This window comes from Nelumbo nucifera, chromosome 4, assembly GCF_055504915.1.
Source record: "Nelumbo nucifera cultivar China Antique chromosome 4, China Antique-T2T, whole genome shotgun sequence".
NCBI lineage: Eukaryota > Viridiplantae > Streptophyta > Magnoliopsida > Proteales > Nelumbonaceae > Nelumbo > Nelumbo nucifera.
In genome coordinates, this window is record NC_142652.1 from 58,482,918 (window position 1) to 58,489,560 (window position 6,643).

Consider the following 6,643-nt stretch of genomic DNA (forward strand, 5'->3'; position numbering starts at 1 on the left):
AAATGGACCAAATCCTCCCTTATGTCTAATGGAATCACCAAAAAGTCCTTTTTATCCTTATTAAATCTTCAAATTTTCAAAATAGTGGAATCCAACCACTTGAGTGATGCATTCGAATAAGATAATAAAGAGAGATATTGTACCCATTATTCATTACTAGATAGTAAATGGAGCCCACTCCAAATGGATTTAGGATTTTTAAGATTATTAAATTCATCTAAAATTTTGGAAGGTCCTTTGCCTCTCCTGAGGATTCTAATTTCTTTAGCTATGTACCATCATGGCCTTGACAGAGATGAACAGCTATAATATCTCAGCTCCGTCTGCATATATTGAGGAACCTTTAATGAAACAGAGTGTTGGTTTAGAAATTCAAAGTTAGAATTCATTGCCGTATGTATACAAGAACCTACCAAAATTTAACTTCTCTAAATTGTACCTAAAATGAGATAAAAAGTATTGACGACTTCTCAAAAAGAAAATAAAAAAAAATATTGACAGGTCCTGCCTAACAACACCTGGTCTACAAGGAACAAAATTCTTGAAAGAATAACTGCTATTAAGCTATTGCATCTCCCAATGTCTACTCAGATATCTCTATTTCTTGGATTTCATTTTAGTCGTTAGACATGATAAAAAGATCTTAAAGGGGTAAAGTTGGGATTTAAAAAAATTAATGTCACATTCGTCCGGATTTAACAGATCTATACTATCTATACTTCTTATAAAACAGCAAATGCCCCTTCTTTCTAGAATTTTCATTGGATATTTTTATCCTTTTGTCTAAGCATATATACAAGGTATAAAAAGGGCATATATGTCATTTACTCTCACTTCAGAAACTGCCCACTTATGACCATTCAAAAGCTGTCAAGGTGTTGGAACCATGAATTATAACTATTTAGAAACTGCCCACTTAATACCTTAATTAATTTTTGGATAAATGAATTATAAAAAGTGACCATAAATTATAAATAGTTTTATCTTAGAGATACTGCCACATGCAAATGCACGTAAACGTTTACTAGTCCAATTTATAGTCCAAACCTAATGGCATCAACCAATAGATGTTACAGTCCAATTTAAAAAATGAGTGGAGGTTTAAGTATTTACATGAAAAACCAAGGGAGCAGGGGTGGAGATAGGATTTTCTTTTGAGGGGGGCCAAAATGTAATAAACATGGATAGGGGGGCAAAAATTAGTAAATATAGGCAGAGATTTTCTTTTGAGGGGAGCCAAAATGTAATAAACATGGATAGGGGGGCCAAAAGTTAGTAAATATAGGTAGGGGGACCAAAATATAGGTAAAGTTAAAATGGGTATTGTAGGGATTTTGAAGGCTCTGCCCTTGCAAGGGAGGTTTAAGTCATTTACCCAAATCTATAATTACTTGTGCTAATAATAATTTAAATTTTTTTTGATAATACAGTAAAATAGTAAACTATTTATATGTTGATAAAACAAATATTTCTAACCAAAATTATCTTATACATAGCAATATTTATGAAATGCACTTTATATTAGATAAAATAAATGTTTTTATTCACTTTATATATTATTAATCATGGTGGTGTTTCAATGTGTCTTTTGGTGCACAATGAAGCTTAAAAAACCACAAAATGGTATTTTCTCATTTGGTATCGTGTAGACTGAAAAAAATGCCAAAAACCAGGAATCTTCAAATGAAGCTTTTGGTCTCTCTATTTTGAAAATATCTTTCTCAATTGTTTTTAATAGTCTGGTAGACCACAGTGCAAATTAGGGCTGTTCACGGGTTGGGTTGGGTCGATTTATTGCGGTTTTTTCAACCGACCCGACCTGGTCGGGTTACCTGACATAAAAACCGAAACTGATATCGGGTTGGGTCGGTTTGGGTCGGTTTTGGTTCTAAGTTCATCCCTGTGATAAAATCTTGCTAATTTTAAAAACACTCATAAATTGAATATCATTTCAACCATCTCCTATGATAAAATTTAAATGAAAAGTTAATCACAAAAGTTGTTCATTAATCACTATTCACTAATCCAAAGTTTCTTGCAACCATTCAAAAACTAGGTGGCCTAATGGGGGGCTTTGGAACTTCATGTTTGAACTAGGAACTAAGTCGGTTCGGTTCGGGTCGATTTCAGTTTTCTTGTGTGAAAACCGAAACCGACCCAAATCATCGGTTTAGGAATTTTCATAACCCGAAACCGACCCGTGCTGATGAAAACCCGACCAACTCAGGTTGGTTGGTTTGGTCAGGTTGGGCCTTCTTATGAACAGCCCTAATGCAAACCAAAAAGTCATGGTCTTTAAAGACAAGACTCCAAAAGCTCTGTGTCTTCTTGTCTATTGGGCTGTTGAAAGATCTATCTCTAAAGATTTGCCAAACAGCCTTATAACAAAAACCAACCCTATAATTAATAAGGACAAACTTATGTGATAATAACTAACATAGGCCATGTTTGGAACTAATATTGTTTCCTAGGTGTTTTTTTTCAAAAGATCGTGGTGCATTGGTATGTAGTTCTCTCAAAGACATTTTTTTTATTGAGTTAATTACTCATATACATCTTGTATGTTTAAGAAACTACTTATATATACGTTGTTGACCTTTATAAGGTAAGTCAAACAGATTAAATGTAAAAGATAAAAGTCTCCCTAACTATTCATTAAATTTTCAAAATTTGCCATTTTCATTCTTTATTTTTCTTTGCTCTCCCTCTCTCTCCTCTTCTTCTTCCTCCTCCTCCTTTCCTTCTTTTCTTCAATGGTGCAAACACGACTGCTAGATCTATGTAGTGCTCATCATTGATCTCTACTATAGTGCTATAGTAGCACTACTTTCCTACCTAAGAATCTTCTACTGCCATTGTTATGTCAGAAAAACACCACAATTAGGGTCGGGGAGGGGTAGGGACTTCATTCCTCATCCCCAATGCCATTGGGTTGGGAAGGTCGGGTACCTAGCAGGGTTGGGAAATTTCCATCCCTAATAGTTACCTCCCCTCCATCTTTGTCCGAATAATGAAGACTTAAAAGTTATGAAATTACCCTTACAACTTATTAGGGCATCTTTCAATATAATTCAAAATGCCAAATTTACCCTACTAGACTTCACTAGACCTTATCCTTTTATGGATATAAATTGCTTCATTCTTTTCAATCTAACTAGAGGAATATTTTTCATTAAAAGTGGAAATTTCTTTTTGGTCATTTTAATAAATTTCTTTTTGAATTGATAGATATAAGTGTACAATGGGTACTTTTGAAAATCTAATGTATTTGGCAAATATTTTCTGTCCAAGACATTAACAAAACAAAGTAACCCTAGGTTTTTTCAATACTATAGGGGATATTTTGTGAAAATGAAACCACAAGGGAGGTTTTTATGATTGTTAAATAACTTAGAAAAGGTTTTTATGTTTTACATTTTATCCTTTTAAATTACAAGGACCCCCTGTACTTTTTTTGTGACAAAGAACCCCTCAAACTTTAGCATTTAGACAAATTCCCCCTATCCATTATCTCGATTGATGAAATGTGCTATTTTACCAAAATATTCCCCATTAAGTCAATGGGCGTGCAATGCAATATTTCAAAATGACCAAAATGGCCATCTCACCCCCAATTACCTAATCCTCAAAAAAACGTTGAGATTTTAGCTTAAACCCTGGGTATAGATGAATGAGTCGCAATATTCGCCACATATTTTCATCTTGTCCAGAGAAGAAGTTTTCCCTCACCATCGTCATAGAAGGAAGGGTTTTCTTCACCATTACTAGAGAAGAAGGTAACATGTTCCTTTTTGGTAGAAGAGGAGGAAAGAAACTATGTATTTCAATTATTTCTTGATTTATTGAATACTCATAGGAAGCCAAATTTTCTAGGGTTTCATTTTGTCAAGGAACCCTAATATTTATATTATTCAATTTGTCAACTTCTAAACAAGCTAGTGTTTTTCTTATCTTCTTTTCATGTTTTTTTCTGTGTATTATCCCTATCATATTCATTGCTTGGAATATTCTGTTGGGACCTTTTTGTCTATACTAGGTTGTTGTCTTCTATTTGTTTTGCACCTTTGTTATTCTGCTTTGTTTCAGTGGAATATTATGTTTAGACTTTCTTTGTTGTGATTTATCTAAGTATAAGTATATTATTGGTAGAAAATCTTGTTTTCTTAGTCTTTAACAATTCATTATTGTTAGGCGTAGATTTTTTAAGACAACTTTCTTCTTAAAACCTGAAAGTCAATGATTTAGAATAACATGTGATTATGACTGTTGTAATAATAAACTTGCAAAATGAACATAACATGGAATGGTTCATGCATGATGAACTATTTGATGACTTTTCCTTCTAAGAATCATTCTTGTTCTAGAACAGAAAAGGCACGCAACCAAGAGATTTTGGGTTTCAAGGATTGGGAGAAGGAAGGTATTAGGCACCCCTATCTCCAAGTTACTGTAGCAACCTAATACGGGAGTTGTTCAAGCTCAATTTCTTTCAGAAAGCCTTTAAACACAGCTGCCAAAATTTATGAAATCAGAAGAAATGTACTATCAGCTTCTCCTGAAACTGACTTTGAGGTGATGTTATTAGGTCCTAGGTACTAATTTCCCTAAGACCCTCGCCTTCGTACCTCTATACTCAGTCTAGAAGAAGTTGAGAACAGTGCTTCTCCAAGGTTTCAAAACTTCAATTAACCTAGAAAAACTAAAAAAAAAAATTACCTTTCGTATGTACCTTGTCAAAAGTTTTCCAACAGCTAGGGATGAGATAGAATGAAGTTTAAATTGGTTATTGAGTTAGGGATTGCTTCTGGTTGTAACAACTTCCACTTGAAAATGGAGGGAGCGAGTCTAGAATTTGAGGTTCAAAGTACCTCCGAATTTCGGGTGAACAAGAGGCAATATATAGGCTGGGAGAAAGCTCTTTTCTCTCTCTCTCTCTCTCTCTCTCTCTTTCTGTGGGTGCCTCCCTTATGTTTTCTCTCATTTTCTCTTTTCCTTTCTCTCTCTCTGGGGATCTGCTTCAGGTTTCCTTTCTCTCCTCTCCTTTTGAGCTCGAACTAGATCAGTATTTATAGAGAAAGGCGGCCAACCTAGAGCCCAACGAGGACTGAGCTCATCCAATTGAAGACACTATCCTAGTGTTGATCTCAGATACCAAGCCTGAAAAGATGGTCTAGATTGGGTCGTGACTTAAGGTACCTCTGCGCTCCGAACCAGTAAGTTTTTTATGTTCTAAGTTTGATATATTTTCCTAGTTGGCAGCCGACATACTCGACATAGACCTCTCTATTATTACCCATAGACTTAATGTAGATCCCTTGGTTAAACCGATAAAGCAAAGGAAAAGGAACTTCTCCCCAGAGCGGTGGATGACCATTGATGAGGAGGTTAGGAAACTCCTTAATGCCACCTTCATTAGAGAAGTAGAGTACTCGATCTGGATAGAGAACGTGTGTTTGTCAAGTGGTGTATGTACATCGACTACACCGACTTGAACTGAGTATGCCTAAAGAATAGCTTCCCACTTCCAAGAATAGACACTAGTAGATGCCACCTCGGAGTTTGAGTTGTTGAGCTTCACGAATGCCTACTTCGATTATAACCAGATCCAGATGGATTCGGCAGACCAAGAGGAAACCACTTTTGTAATTGAAACTGGGCATTATTGTTATAAAATCATGCCTTTCGACGTAAAGAATATCGGTGAAACCTACCAATGTCTTATAAACAATTTTTTTTTTCAAATTTAATTAGCAATAAAATTAAAACTTATGTAGATGACATGGTTGCAGAAAGAAAGTCTTATAATTCTATTATTGCTGATTTAATCGATGTATTTACCGTTTTATGCAAATATAACCTAAATCTTAACTCAAACAAGTGTGTGTTCGACATCACATTGGGTAAGTTCATTGACTACATAGTTACCCGATGTGGCATTGAAGTCAACCCTGGAAGATCTAGGCAATCCTAGATATACAAACTCCAACGTCAATCAAAGAGGTCCAAAGGCTAATAGGTCGGATTGTTGCCCTCAATCATTTCATGTGTATGTTGGTTGGGTGGTGTCTACCCTTTTTTGACCCATAAAAAAGGCCCAAGACTTTGAATGGACCAAAGAGTGTCAGCTCGTTTTCCATAAGCTCAAACAGTATATCGGTTCATCATTGTTGTTAACAAGGTAGGAGCCTAGGGATGAACTTTTATTGTACGTCTTTACAAGTTATGAGGTAGTTGGCTCGACATTGGTTCAAAATGTAAATAAAGTGCAACGATCTGTTTATTATGTAAGCATGGTCTTACATGCAGTCGAGACCATATATCTAAACATAAAGAAGCCCGCCTTCATGCTGATTATATCATATTGGAAGCTATGGCCACTTCCAAGCACACACTATCATCGTCCTCATCGATCGAACTCTCCACCATGTGTTGTAGAAGTCAAAGGTCTTGGGAAGACTATTAACGAATTTGGCCATCGAGCTCAATGATTACGACATTTGGTTTGAACCGTGCCTAGTGATAGAGGTGCAAATCCTGGCAGACTTCATAGCAAAATGCACGTTCAGCTCGCCAACCTCGGCAACGGATGATTGCTTCTGCGTAGATTGCAAAATTGAGTTGGATACATCCGCTCTTTAAGTAT